The 24175-nt window shown below is 38.5% G+C and overlaps 1 pseudogene; it reads right to left on the reverse strand.

The window, feature by feature from the left end:
* Positions 1 to 8123: 8123 nt before the first annotated feature.
* On the reverse strand, positions 8124 to 9357 carry LOC145626854 (peroxisome biogenesis protein 7 pseudogene; annotated as a pseudogene).
* Positions 9358 to 24175: the final 14818 nt, after the last annotated feature.

Below are 24175 nucleotides of genomic sequence, written 5' to 3' on the forward strand. Positions count from 1 at the left end.
GTTACTACCATCAGTCTTTATTAGCTCATCCTCGATATTGATGCTGATGTCGTATACAGCTTCGAAAGTGTTCAATGGAAGAAATTTGAGATGTTCCCTATATTTATGAGTCAGATTTTGAATAAAGAGGCGAACCATCTCTCTTTCTTTGGGAGGATCTACCAAGAGTGAAGCTGTTTCCCTCCACCTGTTCAGGTAAGCGGTGAAGCCTTCATTCTCTTTCTGTTTAAGAATGGAGAGTTCACGTTCTGAAGTTTTAGTTTGAATGTTACACTTGTAACGATTCATGAAACTGTCGGTGACATCTTGCCAAGTCGCAGTACACTTGGCATCTAGGGAATAGAACCATTGTTGGCAAGCATGTTCTAAGGAGAGAGGGAACACCGTAGGGAAGAGTGTTACGTCCAATCCCTTAAGAGCCATGGTTGCAGAGAACGCCTTCAAATGGAATATTGGATTGTCAGTAGGCTTGAACTTTGGAATATCAGCAGTGGAGAACTTTTCAGGGAGTCTATCCTTCACATCCAAAGGAGTGGGAGGCCATTCCACATAAGTGAAATCCTCAGAAATCTTACTCATTTGTTCCTTCAGTTTGTCAAAGGTGGAAACAGTGACCTTGTTTTGTTCCATGGTAGTGACCCTAGTGGTAAGGGTTTGCATCATGGAAGACAGTGCCTCAATGGATTTGTTGATGTTCTCAATGTCTTCTTTAGTGGCCATTGAAAGGTGATGAGTAACGGAGATGACAAAGTTCTCTTTGAACGCCTATTAGATCTGAGAGATTGTTGCGGTAATGACTCGAACCGTATTGATCTATCTCTGTTCCTTGAACAAGTACTGTGAAATAAAACAATTCACTTAATTGTTTGACTCATTGCTCAAGATAGGAAAGGAAGGAAAAAATAGACATTTGAAAACAGGTGAGAAAACTCCACTCATTTTTTTTATTATGACGAAAAAAGGGTGCATGAACCTAATATACGATCATAAACGACCTGGTGCACGACTCGAGTCGGAACATAAAGAAAGTGTGTGGACTATACTTGACTCATGAGTGATCAAGTGATGTTATAAGACTCGTGGTATGATCGTATGGCTAGACATGTGAACAATAACCAAAATGACTGACGCGAGGACCAAATTAACACGGAAGACTAAACTGACGCTTTTTTTTTTCTTTTTTTTTCATAGGGGGTGACGTGGCATGGGACACTTCTCCCGTCAGACGGGATAAATTCCCGTGTCACGGTCAAAATTTTTTATTTTTTTTATTTTTTTTTAAAAAGGTGACGTGGCACGGGACACCTCTCCCGTCAGATGGGATAAATTCCCGTGTCACGGTCAATTTTTTTTTTTTTTTTTTTTAAAAAAAAGGGTGACGTGGCACGGGACACTTCTCCCGTCAGACGGGATAAATTCCCATGTCACGGTCAATTTTTTTTTTTTTTTTAAAAAAAAGGGTGACGTGGCACGGGACACTTCTCCCGTTAGACGGGATAAATTCCCGTGTCACGGTCAATTTTTTTTTTTTTTTTTGAAACGGTAAAAAAAAAAATAATAATTTTGAAACGTTGCTTGTTTGTTTTTAAAGGGAGGATACCATCCGACTTAAAAAAAGACATAAAAACAAGACTTTCCCTAAAATACGGTCAAAAAAGTGGTGCACGACTTAAAGCAAAAAAGTGTGTAAACACGACATGTGAGTGATTAAGTGAGGTTATGGACGCGTGTTTTGACCGTATAGCTAGACACGACCCAAAACTGGACACATCATTCGCACAAAAATCGAGAACAAGACTGACAGGACACTTTCCTTGGCACCGTGTCACGGTGCAAACTGTCGTGACACGGTGCATTCTAATGTCAGGCGGTAGACTTTCCCGTGTCACGGCACTGTTCACCGTGACACGGCAGACACATGCCGTGACACGGTGCGCAGTTCCAGGTCAGTTTTTTGATTTTTTTTATATTTTAATCGATTTTAAGCCCGTACTAATTACTATGTGAGAATAAAAACCCTCGGTCATGGGTCAAACAAAAAGAGCAAACACATTAGGGTTAGCACCGAACAAACACATAGCATTTAGGCACGATGATGCAAAAAAAGTTCGCAACCTAAAGTCAAGATCTATGTTCAACTATTGGTCAAGCTTTGGGTGTCAAAAGGGTTCCATGGTTAAGAGTTTGGACGCGTTAGCAAGGCAGCCTCCCTTGAGGGTGTATGCCAACGGGCGGCTCCGCGAGTTCGTGATGAAATCGAACTCGACTCCATGGTTTGGGTGAATTTAATGACTCGGATGAACCCTTATTGCCATGAGCGTTTTTGGGTTGATAGAGCTTAAATTCCCCGGGGCTAAGACGCATGTAGAACACATACGTTTTTTCAGAAAAATCGAAGGAAGTCGACTGTGGGAAAAGAAAATAGGTCACCAGACTGATTTTAGGACTGCCGTGACACGTGCCGTGACACGGCAGACTCTGCCGTGACACGGCAGTCAGAAAATCTGACTGGTGCCCTGTTTTCCTTCGCGCGCAACCAAGTTATCCAATTTTTCCTACGAGACAGACCTGAATGCGACGTTAAAACGTCTATGCAGATGCAAAAATGCCAAATTAATCACAGGAATATTTTTTTCAAGAATCTTTCAAGTCTCATCCACTCATCTTAATTAAATACCGATCACTCAAATCGATAAATAATTAAGAATCCTCCCCAGTGGAGTCGCCAAATTGTAGGCGTCGCTCGAAGTGCGCCTACGTTAAAGCATGTAGTGAATATGCTTGGCACTCATAGGAAGTGGGAATTGACACATACGATTAGGGACAAATAAAGTAGGGAGCCGCCAACAAGTTTTTAAGGAACTTGTAAACCGTTCACGGATCATAAAAAGGCAACCACGATAAGGGACAACGATAGGCAACAACGATTGACCCGTGAAGGTTACACCCCATTCATAATCCATGAGATTACTAACTCCATATGGTTCGGAACCACGAAAGGAGGATCGGGGATGATGGTACGAAGTGAGTCATGGAGTCACATTCGCCCGTATTGGCCTCTACTCGATTCTTATAGTGAAAAGTGATTCCTGCGATCTCAAAGGCATACAAACAATAATTCGATTCGCTCCAAACTATTATTTAACTAAATTGGTTCAAGATTAATGCACACATAATTCTAAATATTTGGTGATCACTTTATTAAACAACAAGATTAAAAAGGAACCTAAACCGGTTTTCCAAATTATCTTATTAGTCGTGATTTTCAATTACATATTCCCTTTAACATGCAGTATGGTGATCAAAATAAATAATAGAATCAATATTAATATAAAAACCAATTTAATCATAATTCCAACAACATAAAGATCGTTAGAAAAATAACAATAGTAAAAAGAGCATGACCCTTACTTTGAATCTGTTTGTTTGCAACTACAAAATAATAAACGAGTTAGTAACTTCAAGGAAATAATAAAACAATAATTAAATTAAATTAAATAAAGTAAGGTTGATTTTGGGGCCAAACCCTCAAACGATTCTACCTTTCACGCCTTGGTTTAAGGATAGAACCTCGAGTAAAATATGGACTCCTTTGAGCGCTTGAAGAAGGAATTTTGAAGTGAAAAGGGTAGGCTAGTGTTTAGGTTAAGAACATAAAAGAGAGGAAAATAAGAATAATAGAATTCTCGTTGCCCCGTACATCAGAAATGAGGGGGTATTTATAGGGAAATGTGCTGAGGGAACACACGGAACCCTAAGATGATAAAAACCCTAAAAAAGTATCCCGTGACACGGTCAGACTGTACCGTCAGACGGTACAAGTTCCCGTGACACGGTCAGTTTTGGAGTGACGCGGGAAATTTCCAGAAAACGGAACGGAAAACGCGTTAAGGGTTTACGCGGAAAGGACACGGAACTCTCCGTGTCACGGTAGACCTCCCGTGTCACGGGAAGTCCCACCGTCAGACGGGAACAGTTCCCGTGACACGGTCAAGCTGTACCGTGACACAGTCAGTTCCAGTCCATTTTTCCGTCTAAATTCATTTTTAACCCTAATTTCTTTCGGCTTTTTAAGTGCCGATTGATAATTTCGGGCCTTTTTTATTATTTGGACTAATAAAATAAAATAAAACGTTTGGGCCAAAAATAAATAATAAATAATAAAATAAAAAGGTTTGGGCTTAAAATTAATTAACAAACTTGGGCTAAAATTAAAACTATGCTTTTACCAAACACCAAGACTAATCCATGGACCTTTCAAAAATAAGAATTTAATAAAATACGATTTTTTAAGCACTCTCGGGATTAAATACTAAACCCGACCAACAGTGGCGGTGAAAGATTATTTATCATCGGGTTTGGTTTTGGGGAGACATTTTTAGGTGTCTACATATATATATATATACACACACACACACACACACGATTAAATACAAATAGAAGATTGGAGAAATATTAAAAAAAAAAAACATTTTTAGAAGAGTAGAAGAAGTTAATTAGAAAATTTAGGGGAAAAAAGGAAGAAATAATAAATTGAAAGATCTAATATTGTTGGAAAATTAAATAGTCAAAGAGTTATCGTAGGATAAATTTTTTTAATATCCCCCCCCCCCCCAAAAAAAAAAAACATATACTAGTACTAAATAGGATTGAACCTTGAGGAACAATACTAAGCCCACTAAATAGGATTGTTTTATTATTATAGGTAATAAATAAGAAAAAAAAAGTTTTTGCCTTTATTAAGGCTCGAACCTGCAATCCTTGTGTAAAAATGGTATTGACTTACCAATGAACCAAGAGCATAGTTATATATATATGAGGAGTTCACAGTATGTAAGCTAATGTTTATGGGGGCCAAATTAAAGAGAATATGGGCCGCAGGATTGGACTGCAGGGGCCGGGCCTATGCTAGCCCCCCTGTAGCTCCGCCCCTGAACACATGTCTTGTACTCCTGTATTTAAAAAAGTTCTGGTAACGTTCATTCATTTAAAAATCTGCTCAGAGAAGAAGCATAAAAAATCAGACGGCATTGAACCAAACATGGGCTATAGCTGGCTATAAGTCTTTAACAATGGATGACCACTCTCCAAATAAAAGTTTTCCCAATGGAAGACAACTCTAGCAAGCATCTTTTCAACAATGGAGCAGCAACTACTAGGAAAACACAACCTTTCCCGAGGAATGAGTTTTAAGACCTGTCATCAGGCAAAACAGAGAGATGTGATTCAAATGAGGTACCTGTTAAAGAAAACTATTCACCAAATTCGAAGAAGGAAGAGAAGAGTGGATGCGAGTCATCTAGAAATAGGCTAAATGCTCCAAGAAGTTATTCATAAATGCTATTTCATATAAGGTCTGTTCCCAGCAATAGTGGCAATCACCCCAATTAACATCTGTTTCCACATATTCAAATAGTCTATCATTCGTGCTAATTAAAGGTAAACACCTTAGTTGCATGAGTCTAACTAGCTAATAAGATGAACTTAAAAAGTCATCTACACCCACCTGAATTGAACAAGTGCAATATCAAGAAACTTGTTCCTTAAATTGAAATAATCTACTATTAAACAACCACAGTACAACCTAAACCACTCAGCAGGACCAAGCTAATTATAGATACATATGAGGATTACTAGTTATACTACTCCCTCCGTCCCATTCTTATCTTCAACTTATTAGACTTTCCCACACATATTAGTAAACTAGTGAAGATTGGGAAGTAATTATACAGAAAATGCCTCACAAAACAAAACCAGGAGAAATAAACAAAAAATGATGATCAGGGTTTACAGCATTGGTCAAAACCATGCAATCAATATAATACCCAAGAGTTTGAAAAAAAAAACAGGAAATCAAAAAAATTTAATAACCAGGAATTGGCAGATAAGTCTATCAACCCAATATGTATTTGCAAAAATGTATGATAAGTTGAAACCTAACTGGCCAAGGAGACTTTCATGTCAGTCAGTAAAGAAACCATTTCACCAGTCATCATTTAAGTCAATTAAGCTACCAATTCTCTTCATACTTTAATGGGTGAAGAAACATACTTGTAGATTCTAACTTCTAATATATGAACAAATGGTTGAAAACACCAAGAATGAAAAACATCAAGTATGGAAACTAGGAGAAGAAAGACGATTGAGACCTCAAATTGGTTTTAAAATAGAAAGTAATAAACATCTTTTAAGCTCCATATACACAATTCCATTAAGTTATTGTCCTCTTTCTAGACATTAACAATAATCTATTTTTTTACCTGACAATCTCTCCAATGTAGTACACTCATACATATTACTCTTACAACTAATTGAACCTTAACGAACCTAAATATAGCAATGTATTCTAATGGCCCTTTTAAAACACCCCTCCCTCGTTTTCAGTTAGAATTGGAAGCCTTTTTGGAGTGCCTTTATAATGTGCTGATGAATGCACCTAAAAGCAACTTCAAACTTTCATTTTCTATACTTTTAACTGAGAATGGATGTTATCAAACTTTCTTCTTAAACCTATTTTACACCTGGTAAAAGATACAAATGGCCTGAAAAAAAACTTCAAATATTGAATTTCATCCTTATGTAATCAATGCAATAGTGTGGGCCAAATCTATGTGAACTAGGAGCCAGAAACCTACACCAAGGTTTAAGGCCTTATTACCCTATGACAGTGGTGCTAAAATGGGTTCCTAAAAACCAGTCAACATTTGTTATAGCTTACAAGCATTTAACAACCTCCAGCTACTGCTACTCCTAAAGTGGGTTATTATATTTTAGTTTTCTTTGTTTCAGATGGGCTTACTGTAACTGTCATCTCTATTTTCAATTGAGCTAACAGAAACTACCTTCCTTCCACTTTCCAATGCCACATAATTCCATCTCTTCAACTTAAGTACTAAAGAATAAACACACAATTTACTTCAACTACCCAAACAAGCTTCAAATCCTTCTCTTTAAATATCAAGGATGTGAGATGAAACAATATTCCTCTTTCCTTCCCCTGAATATTTGCTATTGTTGATCCCTTAAGTGGTTCTTTACATTTCATTTGCAATTTAATGGATTTCTCCTAAGAGAAGGGGCTCAAGTCCACTTATGGGGAATATTCTATCAACCCTCGAGTCCTCAACAAGGGATATTCTTAACAAAATACAGTGATAAAGCCAAATTCCTGAATCCTAATAATGTACCATGTGTGCACTCTTAAATTGTAAAGAAATATGGCAGGGATGTAAATGTCCAAACTAGTTCCTAAGGTAAAGCAAGTCAAACATATACCATTTAAATCAATTAAGGTACCCAATTTCTACATAGGTTAAGAAACATACTAATCCTTAGTAGGTTCTAACTTATAATACAATCCCATCAACTCATCAAGAATAGAAACTTAGAGAAGAAAGCGGATTGAGTCCTCAAATTGGCTTTGAACTAGAGGGCACTGAACAACTTTAAAACTCCATATTCACAATTCCATTAAGCTCCTTGCCTCCTTACAAATTAACAATAAACCTTTAAGATATCTTCCTTTACCTGTCAATCAATTTGATGTCCAATATGTCACTCTTACAACTAACTGAAAAGCCTTCGATAAACTAATTCGATTATTGCAATGCCGCATAATGACCTCTTTACAACATCCTTTCCTCGCTTTTAATTAGATAATAACAGGTACTTTCCTTCAACTTTCCAAATCCACACAATTCCATCTCTTCAACCCATAAAGGGAAGAAAAACACACAAAGTTACATCCACTACCCTTGATTCTTCTGTTTAATATGGACAGAAGTACCGGGTATGTGAGATGAAATGGTCCTCCTCCAATATTTGCCATGTACTTATACAATTTACTATTATTGATCCATCTCTAAGTACTATGATGGATTTTCCCTTAAGAGAGGGGGTGCAAGTCTACTTATGGGGAATATTATAGAAACCCTTGAATCCTTGGATGGGATAATCTAAAAAAAAATACAGTGATGAAGCAAAATCCCTGAATCCTAATAATATACAGTTTGCGCACACTCTTACATTGATAAATAATTTGGCAAGGATAAAGAGTGTCCAAACTAGTTCCAAAGGTACAACAAGTAAAACTTATAACTCAACAATTCAGCATAATAGTAAAGATTTCCAACATTACATAAACAATAACCACCACTATCAGCAATTTATTAGCTACCATTTTCGTAACAATCATAGCTTACATTTCCATTTGCATCCATATACATTATACACATCATGTTTTATAAATAAAGATCATTAGACAACCAAAAAAGGGTAAATGCATGATCAACTCATTCCAATTACATAAAAAAAAAAAAAAAAAAAGTTGGGTTAGATGATTTTATTAAACACTCAATATATCAACATTTAGACATAAAATTCTCAACCCAAGAAATTACAACATATCTCCTTCTACTCTAGGATCAGTTCTATGTTGCCAAACCTAAGTCATCCCATCCCAACCATTACTAGCCAACAACCCTTCATCAAGAACACTCATATCGATCCCGCCTGGGTAATGAGTATGACGATCATACTTCTCAATTAAAGCATCCTCCACCGTAAAATCCCACACACAAACCTTCCTATCTAAAGAGAGACTCAAAACCATGTTTTGGCGATGTGGCAAAAATTTAACCTTCATTACAGCATACTTATGACCAACAAGAACAACAATGAGAGTCCTAATACTCCTCACATCCCAAACCCGAACCATATTATCTACCGCCCCAGTGGGCAGCAAACAATTATAAAATGTATTCCAATCACAAGACGAAATCTCACGATTATTACTACCAAGTATGGTCATAGTAAAGCGCGAGTTTCCAACATCCCAACACCGAACCGTGTAACCCCCGGAAGCCGAGGCAAAAACATTGGCAAGCAGGGGATTCCAAGAAACATTATAAACACAATAATCATGTCCCTTAAAGGTGCTCACACTAGTAGGGCGATCAATAGTCCAAAGCTTGATTGTATGATCGAAAGAGCCGGAGATGATGGAATTACTGCGAATTGGGCTCCAATCGACGGAATAAGCTTCATTGGTGTGTCCAGAGAGAGGGTGATAAGGGTCTTGTTGAGGGGAAAGAGGTGTCGTACAGTTTGAGGGAGCCGTCGGCAAAGGCGTCGACGAGGAGGTTGTTGTCGGATTTGGACCAGGCGACGTCGTTGATGCAGTCAGTGGTATTGAAGAAGGTGAGTTTGGAGATGATGGGGTGGGGGAGAGGTCGAGGATGTGGAGGCAGCCAATGTCGTGCTTGCCGAAGTTTTGGGTGGTGGCGACGGCTAAGCGGTGTTTGAAGAAGGGATGAATTTGACGGAGTATCCCTTGAAGGCGATTTTGAACACCGGCATGATTGGAGTTAGCTGGGTCTAGTGAATGATGTAGATTAAGGTTGTACAATGGTGAGGAAATAAGTTAAATTAGCTTATTTTAATTTTTTTTTTAAACAAACCCTCAAAGGGCTAAACTTAATTACTGAAATTAGCCAAAGCAAGTTCTACAAACCGAGAAGGGATTTCATCTTGCCACATACGTTCTCGACATTCCTATATATGGTTGAGAATGGGCAATAGCATGAGCTAATGTATTTCCCCCTCTTTTAACAAAAGACCACTTCACTAAATCAAAACAATTACTAAAATCAACAATATCATCAAAAATTAAAAACAACTCACCAGCACCCTGTGACTTATCTTTTAATGCTTGAATGATAGGAAGGCTGTCACTCTCTAAGATAAATCTTCGCAGCCCCAAGTCTCTAGCCAATTCCAACCCCAACACAATAGCTTTAACTTCAGCCACACTCGGCTCCCAACAGTCATGTGATTGAGCAACCTTACAAGCTCTGACTCTTCCCTCATCGTCCCTCACTGCATCCCCAAGACCAGCTCCAAATTCACCAACTTGCCCCGCATCCACATTGACCTTATAGAAGCCCCTAGGAGGAGCAAACCATACAGTCTTATAAGTGCTCCCAGTAGCAGGTCCACCACTCAAAATCTTCGATTTCTCAGCTCTGACTTCCTCAAAAGTCTTCGAGGCATAGCTCACCACTTAAGCTAGATCCTTACTCTTATTCTCCACCACTAGAGAGTTGTGTGCTCCCCAAATGGCCCAGCAAAGCGTGACCACAACAACTACATCATTAGAACCTAACTCGGCAAAACAGCTCATCCACCAATCAATCAAAGAGACTATGTTCGAGTTAGCCACAAAAGCAAAAGCACTCTTCTCCCAAATTGCTTTGGCATGCTTACAATCTCTCAGATCATTAAGAGTAGACTCGTACTCAAGCAAACAGATGCTACACTCAGGGGAATAGTCTTTATTCGGTCATTAATACCATACCTTGTAGGGAGGGAATTATTGAAAGCTCGCCAATTTTTTTTTTTAACACGAGGCAGGACTTGAAGTTGCCAGACTTTCTTCCAAATATCAGCTGGGTAAGAAGCGGCTCCTCCTTTTTATTCCAATCATCATCAAACAGAGCATTATTCTCAAGGTCCCAGCAAATAATATCTCTGGAAGCCTCTTACTCAGGGGAATGCTGAGAATTCTGTCACACTCGAAGCCAAGAAAACACTCAGACAACTTGCTGTGCACATCCCAGTCGTTCGTATCCGTCACCATGAGCTCACTAACTTGCATATTCACATCAGCATCTCGTCTAGGGGAAAGAATCAAATGAGTTTAAGTCATAGGAACCCAAGGGTTAGTCCACACCTTAATATTCTCACCATTTCCCACCCTCCATCTCATCCCACGCCTAACCATTCATCTAGCCTCGGCAATACCCCTCCACGTATAGCTCGGATTAATGCCTATATTTGCCTCCATAAAGACGAATTTGGATAATATCGACTCTTTAATACTTGTTCCACCAGGCTGCCCGTATTATTCACTAACCTCCAAGCTTGCATACCCAATAATGCCCAATTGAACAACTTGAAATCTCGGAAACCAAGACCCCCTTCCTTCTTTGGTCTACATAATTTTTTCCAAGCTAACCAATGGATTTTTCTTATTCCTAGTTTTTGCCCCCACCAAAATTGAGCAACAAGAGATCTTAACTCCTCACAAAAAGACGATGGAAATTTAAACACACTCATCGCGTAGGTAGGGGGAGATTGGGCCACCGCTTTTATCATAACTTCCCTACCGGCCTTAGATAAAACCATCCCCTTTCAACCTTGAAGCTTCTTCCGTAATTTCTCCTTTACCCCTTTCGTGATGACTTTTTTTTACCTCCTTATCACTGTAGGTAAGCCAAAATATCTATCATGAATGTCAAAAATTCGCACCCCAAGGTTGCTGGCCAACTCACCACGCCTAGCATCCGGGACTCCCTTGCTAAAAGAAACTGTCGTCTTATCAAAATTAATTTTTTATCCCGATGACAACTAATACAAATGAAGGACCTCCTTAATCGAATCTACATCACCGATCATAGATTTTTAGAAAATAATACAATCATCCGCAAACAAGAGATGATTGATAGATGAAGCAGTAGTAGAAACACGAATACCATGCATACTACCTCGGACCTTTGCATCACGGAGTAATTGAGAAAAGACTTCCGCACACAAAATGAACAAATATGGAGAAATAGGGTCACTTTGTCTAATCCCTTTACCAGGTGAGAACGCAGTAGTTGGATTCCCATTCACAAGCACAAAAAAAGAGACCGAACGAACACACCTCATCACATTCCGAGACTACGACTCATCAAACCCAAATTCTACCCTATCATAAGCTTTCGACATGTCAAGCTTCATAGCCATACTACCACCCTTGTTCGGCAAATTTTTCATATAATGGAACATTTCAAAGGCCACAAGAATATTGTCATAAATTAACCTCCCTGTAGTAAAGGCACTTTGATTCACATAAATAATGTTGTCAAGAAAAACTTTTAGACGATTGGCAAGCACCTTAGAGATTAAATTATACACCACATTGAACAACGAGATAGGCCTAAAATCCACCATACGTCAGCATTATCTTTCTTCGGAATAAGAGCAATATAAGTATGATTGAGAGTTTGAGACACAGGGGCACCACGCAAAATCGAAAGAACACAATTCGAGATCGAATGACCAACAATGTGCCACTAAGATAGAAAAAATAAGGGACACATACAATTTGGACACAGCGCCTTAATTGGATGCATTTGATCTAAGGCTCACTTAACTTCATCGGCAAAGTACTCGACCTTCAAAATTAAGTTCATATCATCTGTCACCCTAGCTTAAAAATCACGCAACACCTGCTCAATAAGGGTGGGATTTGATGAGGTAAAAAGATGGTGAAAATAGGAAGTAGCAACTCGACCTACCTCGTCATCACCAGACCGAAGCACATCATCATCATCTATGATACTTTTAATGGTGTTCTTCCTCTTCCTATTTGATGCTCCTTGTGAAAGGAATGGTGTCCTTCGAACAAGTGTATTATTCTGATGGCGGGTTCAGAATTATTAGAAAGCTAATATATTCAGTAAGGTCAAGTGATCGAAATGCCTGGGTGGAGGCCGCTTCCGATCAGTAATATTAATATAATTAATATTATAGCTTAATCTTGACTGAACCCTTCGGGTCACACCCAAACAAAATATACGAACCGACTCGACGAATTAATTCGGAAGAAATTAATTTGTCGCCCGGGTGTTAAATATTTAGACGTCGGAAATTCGAGCTTAGAGCGTCGAAACCGAGCGTCGGAAGTCGAGTAAAAAATAATAAAAAGACGAGACGGCAAATTAGTAATAAATCAACAATGACCAAAATACCCCTAGAATCGGAATCCCGAGTGCTAGGGGATTAGCCGAGCTAGCAGCCCGCACCATGTGCGAGACATGCTAGCAAGGCGTGGCTAGCATCCCGCACCATGTGCGAGGCATGCTAGCACAACACGGCCAGCAGCCCGCAAGCAGTGCGTGGCATGCTGGCGTGCGCTGTTGCTAGCAGCCCGCACTGATGTGCGTGGGCGTGCTGGGCCGAGCTGGCAGCAGCTAGCAGCCCGCACGGTGCGAGGCTAGCTGGGCCGTGGGCCTAGGTCGGGTAGAAAGGGGAAGCTAGTAAGTATGCTTGCTTTTTGGTGTGGGCAAGTGTCACAAGGAGAGGAAGGAGTGGGGAGCAAGTATGGTCCCCTCCTCTCCAAGTGGTCCATACTCTTTACATATGACTAGGACAGTTGTTGATTTATTACTTGCTTATATATTTAATTTAATTTAGCTTTAAATTAATTTGTGGAATTTCATGAATCCCACATTGATGGGATAGAAATTCCCACTCATACTTTCCTCTATAAATACCAACCTTGGGATTTGGAGTAAAGTGCTTGAGTGGGAGTTAGAAAGAGCATTCCATATTTTGGGAAAAACTCTTAAACTCCATTAACACTTGGGTTTTGGTCGGACCTTGCTAACTCCAAGGTAGCGGACCTAAAAAGTCGTGTTCGTCCTTTGTGGGTGGATACCGTTGGATGCACGACATTTGCGTTGCTCAAGGCTTTCAAGTAAGAGCCCGTTTTGAGAGGGCGAGGCTCGCTTCAAGGGTATGATTCGTTCTTTCTTTTCTTGTGCTTATTTATTTATGCTTTATGGTTTTATTAATTACGAGTGGTTCCTTGGGTCGGGGTAGTTTCCGCGGTGAGTCGGACTCACCAAACCCCAACAGCGGTATCGGGGCCCCGCTCGTTTATTTTTATAATCATGTTTTTCAAGGTTTATTTTGGCTTATTTTTCTGGTTTAAGTTGCTAATTAGATTAGTAGCTCGGTTTTATTTATTTTAATCCCGTTTTTAATGTCGAATTTGGCCCAGAACCCAGATTTTCGCCTAAAAATAGTGAATTTTGGGTGGAAAAGGTGTTCTGGAAAGGTTTTTACCCCTTTGGAACTGTGACTTTAGCCAAATTCTGACCAGAAATGCCTTTTTCGAGGGATTTTTCGTTTTTGACGAAAATTTTTAAGTCTTTTCTAACCTTGAAATTAATGGCATAACTTGTTGATTATGTGGTTGATTATTTGTATTATTTTCTGCATTTTTTAAGTCCCCTTAAAGCACACTTACTTGGTAGTATTTGATGCTTAAAGGTTGATTTATTTTCACATAATTGCAAACTAATTGCTTTTTAGTGTGAAAATTTTTGTTTTGAGGCTTCCTAAGTGTTAAAGATTCAATCTTTATTTGTGATAAGTGATTGAAACTTTAAAAACCACTAAATTCCATGTTATTTTGTGTTAAACTTTGTTGTTTTAATCATTTTGAGTTGATTGGAAACATAAAGTTTCAATTTTTGTGATAGAAATTTGGTTATCTTCATGTTGGATGATATAATTTTCAAGGATTCACAAAATTTATATGTTGGAATTTTCATTTGAACATTAAAGTTCATATTTTTCCTACTTCCCCTTACTTTGTCAAATTCTCAAGTTTAATTTAAATTGATTAAATTAAAAGTGAGAAATTGCCTCAACTTTGTTATTGCACCAAGCTAAACCAATTTAATTAAGAATGGTTCTTGGAATTATTTTGGTTATTTGCACTTTGAAATTTTATTAAGTTAGACTTGTTTAAAATTTTTATTTTTTGCTCATTAAGTTAGTTCTAAAATTAATTTAGAATTAATTAATTATGTCTCGCGAAATGGGATCAAATCTCGAGGCCATGACACGCAAAACGAGGCAAAGAACCACCCTTGGCTAGCCGGGCTGCATAGCAGCCCGCATGTGGCTGCCAAGGTGGCTGCCCCGCCTTGCGTGCGGCCACACGCGCGGCAGCAGCACACGGCCGCAGCAGCCATGCACTAGCAGCCATGGTTGTGCGTGCGGCAGTGGCAGCAGCCCATGGCTGCTTGCCGCGGGCCGTGTGTGCGGAGTTTTTTGTGTGTGCATATGCTTGGTGCGGTGAGGTGAATAGTTGTAGTATGCTTGGTTTGCATGAGCCGCGATTATTCGAGTTTCCTTGGCAAAACGCTTAAAGCGAAAGCCACTTGAAATGCGGTTGGCTTAATATTGCTTATTTTGCCGTTTTATTTATTTTAATTAATTTAGTTTATTTTAATTAAAATTTTGGGAGGCTAGGCCTCGGTTTTGAGCGGCATTGGCAAAATTTTATTTTGACAAGTTTGGGTGCTACCGACTTAATTAATTGAATTAATTAAGGGAAATGCGAAATTTAGTGGGAGCTTCTATTATTAATAACGTTAATTACATAATCGGTTAAACAACTTTGACTAGTTTTTAATTAGGCGTGTTAATCGGATTAATCACCTAGATTAGTTACTAGTGCCCACGTTGTTTAAATGCATTTTACTTGTTTGATATTGTAAATTGCATGGGCCATTCACAAATAGTGAATGGATGAATGGAATATATATTTTCTCTCACAGGTTTTATGAAATGGCAACTAGTGGGACCCGATTAGGATAGAAAATACGGACTACGTGCCGTTATGTATTTTTGTACATCTAAATACGGTCTACGCACCGTTAAGTATTTTTGTACCTTAATATTTAGATTATTCCTAGTCGTAGACACTAGTATTTGCATAGTTTGGTTAAGTCTTGAAGACGGTGTATCTTGGAAGACAAAGCCTTGAATTGCAAATGAAGACCTTTTGAAGATTTGAAGAATTCAAGGGGTCATGCTAGTTGTCAATATGCATCTATAATTTCGCTTTATATTTTATGCTTATATACATGTGAATTATTCGTTAGATGCATGTTTAGGTTTTCTTTATGTTGCGATGATTAGTTAAGTTCACTTAAATCAACCAACATAGAAATCCTAGGTCTCTAATAATATTGAGTCAAACTTGCCTTTCCAAAACAACACTTACCAACCGAATGAGCGTGATGGTAGGCTACGCCAAAGCAAGGTGCCATCACTTCTCCAAGGCTCATAAGGCACACCGGGTGTGCACGTTGGTTTTGGTTTAACTCATCGGTATGAGTGAGGAGTCCTCACATACCGTGGCAAAAGAGATACATCGTCAAAGATGCATTAGATGCGACGATTGTCTAACCAAGAGTGGCTTAGAGCCATTAGCAAGGCAATGCTTACCCTAGAAGATTGAGTGTTAAGACAAGCCAAAGCATGCTTAACCACTCTTTGTTTCTTCGGATCTTGGAATCGCCTTATTTTCACAAAATAGGGACAATTTTACGTGTAAATAAGACGCTAAATAAGTATTGAAAATTTGCATGAATAAAATTCAATCTTATTTAAGTAATTTTGAATGGTTTTTCATTAAAATTCTTTCAATTGTAGAATCATGTCTTCAACTAATGACAACGACCTTATGTACCCGGAACTTCCCGAAAAGTTACCATTTTTGCTCAATTTGGTGAACTTTAAGGAATAGGAAGATGAACTCCGAAAGACACTCAGAAATTGCTACCTAGAGCATATCTTGGACACTCCGATCCCCAGTTTCTACTCGAAAGGGATCATGAGTGATGAAGCTCATGAATAATGGAGCATGGATTGCAAGAGAGTTTCGAAACTCATGGAAAACTCCATCCCGGTTCAATGGAAGGAGATTTTCTCCGGCTATTTTCGGGACATGATGCTCAAAGCTCTTGAGGATGTAGTCAATTTGAGGGTCACCAAAAGTGCTAGGGGCAATTATGATGGTCACGTGGAGGATGTGACTAGGTCACTCTCCAAAATGAGGATCAAGCCACCGCAAGATGGTTGTCTCTCGAAAGAAAGACAAGAGGTGTGGGGAAAAGTCTACAATGCGAGACTTAGGCCCGGAATGCCACTTCAAGCTCATGTAATTAACATGACAAGGCTATTCAACCATCTGGAGCTAATTGGCAAACCAGTGGAAGACGAGCAAGCGGCTCACATGCTTCTGAGCTCTCTTCACTCGGGATATGTGAAGCTTAAAATGCATCTCACCGCCAATAGGGATACACTGTCCTTAAGGGAAGTCATCCAAGAGATCCAAAAGACCTATTCTTGCAAGAAGGCTAACTTTGCCCTTAGACCAAGGAAGAAGGAGTTCAAAGACAAGAGGAAGATGCGCTGCTTCTATTGTGGTAACCCCGGACACTACAAAAGAGAATGCAGCAAGTATTTGGATGATGAGGCGAAAGGAAAAGTAACCTCAACCTCAGGTATCATCTTAAACACTTGAATATAAGCAATTTTAAAAGGTATTAGATACCGGAAAATTGACTCACAATACACTCCTTTTTCAGGAACCAAGTGAGCGGTGCTTTTTCATGTGGAAATGAGTACACAAGTAGGATGAAGGTGATCTATCCAAGAAAACTTGTAATCTCATGTTTTGTCTAAAGAAGTAGAACTTATTTAGTTTTATGCACCATACTTTTGATGTATTTCCGACGTTGGACGTCGTTTTCATCAACCAAGACTTTTGTTTTGATGTCTTGAATATATTTATGGAATGACACTTTCACGTGTTTTTAGACAAAAGGTTTGATACCAATGCAAAGAAAGCTAAGACTACACCGTCTAGTAAAACTTACTTGTGGCACTGTCGTCTTGGCCACATTAACATCAAACGCATCAAGAAGCTTCTTCAAGAAGGTATTCTTGACTCATTTGATTTAGAATCCTTTGAGAATTGCGAAGGATGTTTATTAGGCCAGATGATAAAGCAACCATTCTCCAAGTTTGGAGAAAGGGGCGGTGACTTGTTGGGACTAATAAACACCGATGTATGTGGGCCAATGAGTACACCCGCAAGGAGTGGTTATCGGTATTTCATAACCTTCAAGGACGACTATAGTAGATATGGTTATGTCTATCTAATGTCGCACAAATCTGAATTGTTTGATAAATTCAAGGAATTTCAGAACAAAGTTGAAAACCAACTTGGCAAGAAAATCAAAGCGCTTCGATCGGATCGAGGTGGCGAATATTTGAGCCAAGAATTCGATGACCATCTGAAAGAACATGGAATACTTTCAGAGTTGACACCTCCGGGAACTCCTCAATGGAATGGAGTATCTGAAAGGAGGAATCGAACCCTGTTAGACATGGTCCGATCGACTATGGGTCTTAGTGAACTTCCAATCTCTTTCTAGGGACATGCACTTTTAACTGCGGCACTTACACTGAATCGTGCTCCATCAAAGGCAGTGGAAAAGAATCCATATGAATTATGGACAAATAAACCTCCAAGGTTGTCTTTTCTCAAGATTTGGGGATGCGAAGCATATGTCAAGAAACTCATTTCTGATAAACTTCATCCGAAATCTGACAAGGTTTACTTTGTGGGTTATCCAAAAGAAACCAAAGGATATTACTTCTACAACAAATCCGAGAACAAAGTGTTTGTTGCTCGTGATGGTGTCTTTTTGGAGAAGGAGCATCTCTCCAAAATGACAAGTGGGAGGAAAATCGAACTCGACGAAGTTCGAGAGGACGAGCAACAAGGACAAGTTGACAATCAAAGTGCTCACAAAGCATCTGTTGACATTGGTCAAATTCAAAATATGCAAAGTCAAACCGACAATGCAAATGCTCAGTCCATCACCCTACGTAGGTCAACTCGACCAAGATCTCAACCTGACAGATATCTCGGTGTTGTATTAACCGAAGATCAGGACATCTTAGTAGTGGATGGAGATGAGCCAGCAACCTACAAGCAAGCTATGACGAGCCCCGACTCTGCAAAATGGCAAGAGGCCATGAAATCCGAAATGGACTCCATGTTTGAAAATCAAGTATGGGACTTGGTTGATTTACCCATAGGTTACACACCTATCGGATGTAAATGGATTTTCAAGATGAAAACCGACAAAGATGGAAATGTATTCATTTACAAAGCAAGGCTGGTAGAAAAAGGTTATAGGCAAATTCACGGCGTTGATTATGATGAAACCTTTTCTCCAGTAGCTATGCTTAAGCCCGTTCGAATTCTTCTAGCGATTGCTGCATATTACAATTATGAAATATGGCAGATGGACGTCAAAACCGCCTTCCTCAATGGAATTTTGGAAGAAACTGTGTACATGACACAGACTGAAGGTTTTGTCGACCAGAACAATCCTAAGAAGGTATGCAAGCTTAAGAAGTCCATTTATGGATTAAAGCAAGCAAGCAGAAGTTGGAATCTGCGATTTGATGAAGCCATCAGTAAGTTTGGTTTTATCAAGAATCCAGATGAGTCTTGTGTTTACAAGAAGGTCAGTGGGAGTGACATCGCCTTCCTAGTCTTATATGTCGATGACATTTTGCTCATTGGAAATAGCATTCCGTTGTTAGAGTCTGTAAAGGCTTGGCTCGGGAAATGTTTTTCAATGAAAGACTTGGGAGAGGCTCAGTACATACTAGGCATCAAGATCTATAGGGATAGATCAAAGAGGATGATAGGAATGAGTCAAAGTACTTACATCGATAAGGTACTAGCTCGATTCCAAATGGAAGGAGCCAAGAGAGGGCACCTACCCATGTCACATGGCATAACCTTAAGCAAGAAGCAGTGTCCAAAGACACCTGATGAACGAGAAAGGATGAGTCGTATTCCATATGCTTCGCTTATTGGATCGATCATGTATGCCTCGATATGCACTAGGCCGGATGTATCGTATGCCTTGAGTGCTACGAGCCGATACCATCAGACCCAGGAGAGGCGCATTGGACTGTGACCAAGAATATTCTGAAGTACCTGAAAAGGAACAAGGATAAATTCCTGGTCTATGGCGGTAAAGATGAATTGGTTGTTGAGGGATATACCGACGCAAGCTTCCAGACAGACAGAGACGACTCCAAGTCACAATCCGGATACATATTCTGTCTCAATGGAGGAGAGTTTAGTTGGAAGAGTGCAAAGCAAAGCACAACCGCTGATTCTACAACTGAAGCCGAGTACTTGGCAGCGTCTGAGGCAGCCAATGAGGCAGTTTGGATTCGCAAGTTCATTGATGAACTTGGTGTTGTACCCTCCATCAAGGGTCCAATAGACCTCCATTATGATAACAATGGAGCTATTGCTCAGGCTAGAGAGCCACGAGAACATCAGAAGGTCAAACATGTTAAGAGGCGATTTCACATGATTCAAGAATGGAAGACAGAGGGTGAAATAAGAATTTGCAAAGTGGGAACGGATGACAATGTAGCCGATCCACTTACTAAACCCTTGTCTCAAGTGAAGCACAACAAACACATTGAGGCAATGGGAATCAAGCATGTCGCGAACTGGCTTTGATTTCCATATTATAGTGTTTTAATTAAATTTTGGACAATGTTATGTAAAGCACTATGATGAACCATTTAGTTTTTGGAGTAATTAAAATTTTTTCATGCAATTTAATTCACTCCGTCTCTATTTAATTGTGGTTTAGAATTAAATAATGAGACCATTCGATTTTAATAAATATTCAAAATAGGGTATCAAGTCAATGGCTTGGATAAACAAACACCTATTAAGTAAACATTAAATATTTTAATCGAAAAATATCCCTTATCAAGGTCATATTTTTTGTGGACGATTAATGACCATTAGAGATTAGTGTGTAGTATGATTTATAGCACCGTTTCTTGTGCTATGAGGATATAAATCATTTGCACAGGTATTGGTTTAGACCCATACTGGATCGACCTATGAGAATACTTTAAGAGATTTAAAAATCGTCATAAGTATTTTTCTCATTATTACTATCGGAACTCTTTTCCTTGACCATGAGTAGTGGGAGGTCTCTTGTTTGAGTACTAGTCCGCTTTGGTATCCGCCAAACGTCTGCCGTAACTGGGGATTATAACGACAGATATCGGGCGACTAGGTCCTCTTAGTAAGAGAAGCTACATTACAAGACTGGAAATGTCCCCCTACTAACAATAGGGAACTTGTCTTGTTGTTTACAAGGCCTCTCGAAGAGCGAGACTGTGAAAATGCATGGCCGTGCTCAGATGGATTTTAGAAATCATCTGCTTATTGACAGTCAGACTCGAATTTCGAGAAACACTTCTGGACGTAACGGAGATGACGAGTAATCTTACTCTGTAGTTCATGAAGAGACATAGGAAAGGGGCTATACACTAAATGCACACTTGTCTGGAAGGACAAGTGGGAGATTGAAAGGAATGGCACTACTACATTTTTTATCTATTGCCACGGCCTAAAAAAGGCTAATACAACGGTATTTAATTGCCGTTGCAATAGATTAGTCTACTGCGACGGACGGTAGATATATTACAACGGCTATAATGAACCGTTGCATCAGCCTAGATATATCAATAAAAGGGAAAGCTATTGCAACGGTAGTGATTATGTAATGGGAAAATTAGGAGGCGCGCTGAAATTCCCTTTACTTTTTTTCCCAAATTTTTTGAACCCTTATACTATTCCAAGGGCAAAAAATAAGAAAAAAAAAATCAAAAGAAATATTTCCCCCAATTCTCTCGTACACTATCTGATACTTCTCCATTTCAATACACTAAGAGCTACTTCCCCCAATTCTCCATTTTCTCCATTTCAATACACTAAGAGCTACTTCCCCCAATTCTCCATTTTCTCCATTTCACCGAATTATCCATTTCCCCCAATTCTCAATTTTACCCAAATCTCCATTTTTCAAAAACTTCAAATTCTCAATTTTCCCCAAATCTCCATTTTTCATTTCTGAAATCACTCAAGAGGTGGCGAAGTGGCGAAGGCGGAACTCAAGAGGTGGCGAACTTCAGGTGACGTCAGTGTGATAACCCAGAGGCGTTGCTCAAGAGGCGGCGAAAATCTCCATTTTCATCTTGCATGTGGCTGATATCTCGAAATTGAGTTCAAGCGCCTTCAAGGTATATAAAATTTCTTAAATTTCTGAAATTTCTTAATCGAAATTTTTGTTGTTGCATTTTGATATATAAAATTTAAATTGTTATTGCATGTTGCTGATATCTCGAAAATCTCCGTTTTTCATTTCTGAAATTTCTTAATCGAAATTTTTGTTGTTGCATTTTGATATATAAAATTTAAATTGTTATTGCTGTATTTGGGAATTTGTATTTAAGGCCATGGAATTACTTTATCTTTGAGTTCAAATTTCATGGTTTTTTTCCTTAAATTTTATTGCAAAAATGCTATATATTGTTGGGCTATGTTTGGTTGAATTACTTTGGATCTCTTGCTGATTGATGAATGTGTTGATTTTAAGGTTGCTAACTATATCCTCCAGTACAATACGATTTTGATTAACAGCCGAGCTCTTAGTATGAATGTAGATTGAAAGTTTTCTTCATTTTCTGCTTTCTGGCTTTGTAGTCTCTGTCTTTGCTTATAGGAGTTGGAAACTTGGAAGCACTAGTTAAGTTTTCTTAATGAAACAGGCAGCATGTGTAACAAAACCGTAAAGATATATAAATCTTCTGTTCTCTTGTACTTCCTTCGTGTCCTCGAATCCTGCTATATATTGACCTTAGATTAAGTCATACTTCATAGTATACATTCATTGGTTTTTACAGAAGCAACTATTTTGTATGCTTAAACAGTCACAAAATGAACATGGTAAATATTTTGTTAAACTCGGTAATTTTGTTACCAAGTACCCTAGTACAGTTAATCTATAAGCCAAATGTTATTACAGGACCTTGGAAGGAAATGCGCCTACATAGTTTTTTGGTCATTCGGTCATTCCTATATGATCAAGCAATAACATTTTCTAACCCAAAAAGATGAAATATTTGAAAATAAGATAATGAAATGGGCTTTGGGACTATGATAGGCCGAATATGAGACTGGTCTTATTTAAAATTGAGATTATAGCCGATTCATAGATTGTAAATCGCAATTCGCAATTGACAACTGTTAAAAAACAAAAGACGTGGAAACTGCAATGCATATACTAAGTCAAAATTTGAATAGCTATATCAAATATGGTTTAGAAAATTTTCTACTTTGGTATCTTGAGGTTTGACATAACTTCTATATCAAGTATGGAAGATTTGCAGGTTACTTTTTTTTTGTTTAGTTTTTAGTCAGCTAGATACACTGTACCTTCTTTGTAGACTGATGTGATGTGAGATGGTTTAAAATCTTCCCCTTTTCTCCCAAATTTATTTACTACCTATGCTGCTATGTCCATAGAGATTATACACAATGGTAATTTAGCAGAAGAATTTGGTTTCACAAAGAATATTCAACCGTAATCGGAAACTCCAACTAATGAGCTAACTTTTTTTTAACTAAATTTGATTTTGAGACCAGAATTGACTTGTACACCTGAATAAGGAACTGATTTTAGGTCCGGTTTTTAATATATTCTACACCAGACATGACTTATATCTTTCGAATCCACATTTGGGCTAATGTTCTTGCTCACTCCTACTTGTAACTAGTTTTTGCCTTTATAGATGTAAAAGCACGCTTCATTATCCATGGTACATCTCTAACACCTATCCCATGATTTTAATTCAAATAAAGCATGAAAGTGTAGGTGGAAAGCAACCTAACATTTCCCCCTATGGTCTTGAACTACACCACCCATGCTAATTAATCTAGAAAAGCTTTTACCATAATATATCTAATATATATTGCTGAATAATGAAAGGTATCAATTTCTTTTGGACTTTTGAATTGATCATGTACATGAAGGACTCTTAAGTACTTTCTTTGTTGCTGGTTCTGATAATGAAAGGTTTCTTTGAGTTGCTGGTTAAGATAGCTTTGTTTGTTGGAGTATATTGGTAATTTGTTGACGATTTATGATATATTTTTATTTTCAAATAAAATATTTATTTGTCATGGAAATGTATGTGTGAAAATGCTCTTATTTATCACAACTCATGAGTCATGGCTACAATTTAAATTGTGGAGCTGAAGTTTATTTTTAGAATAGTCCTCTTTCTTCCTGGTTGTTGTAAAGCAGATTTAATGTCTGTTCTTTCTAATTGGTTATTGTGACTTTCTTAATTCTTAGTGAATTGATTAAATGTTTTTATTGTTAAAATTAAGTAAAATAACCCTCTTAATTCTTACCCAAAGGTATGGATAGTGGAACTAAAGAGTGGTGGATGTTTGCCAAATGGAGTGATGAATATGAACGGGGAGTAGATGAATATGTACAAAAGGCTTTTGCTTCTAAGTCTCAAGGAAATCAAATTTGTTGTCCTTGTGAAAGTTGTCATTATCATTTTTGGCGTCATGAAGGTGTTGTGAGAGATCACCTTATTTGTAATGGTTTTGTTCCACGAACGGATA

Source organism: Chenopodium album, chromosome 4, assembly GCF_948465745.1.
Source record: "Chenopodium album chromosome 4, dcCheAlbu1.1, whole genome shotgun sequence".
NCBI classification, from domain to species: domain Eukaryota; kingdom Viridiplantae; phylum Streptophyta; class Magnoliopsida; order Caryophyllales; family Amaranthaceae; genus Chenopodium; species Chenopodium album.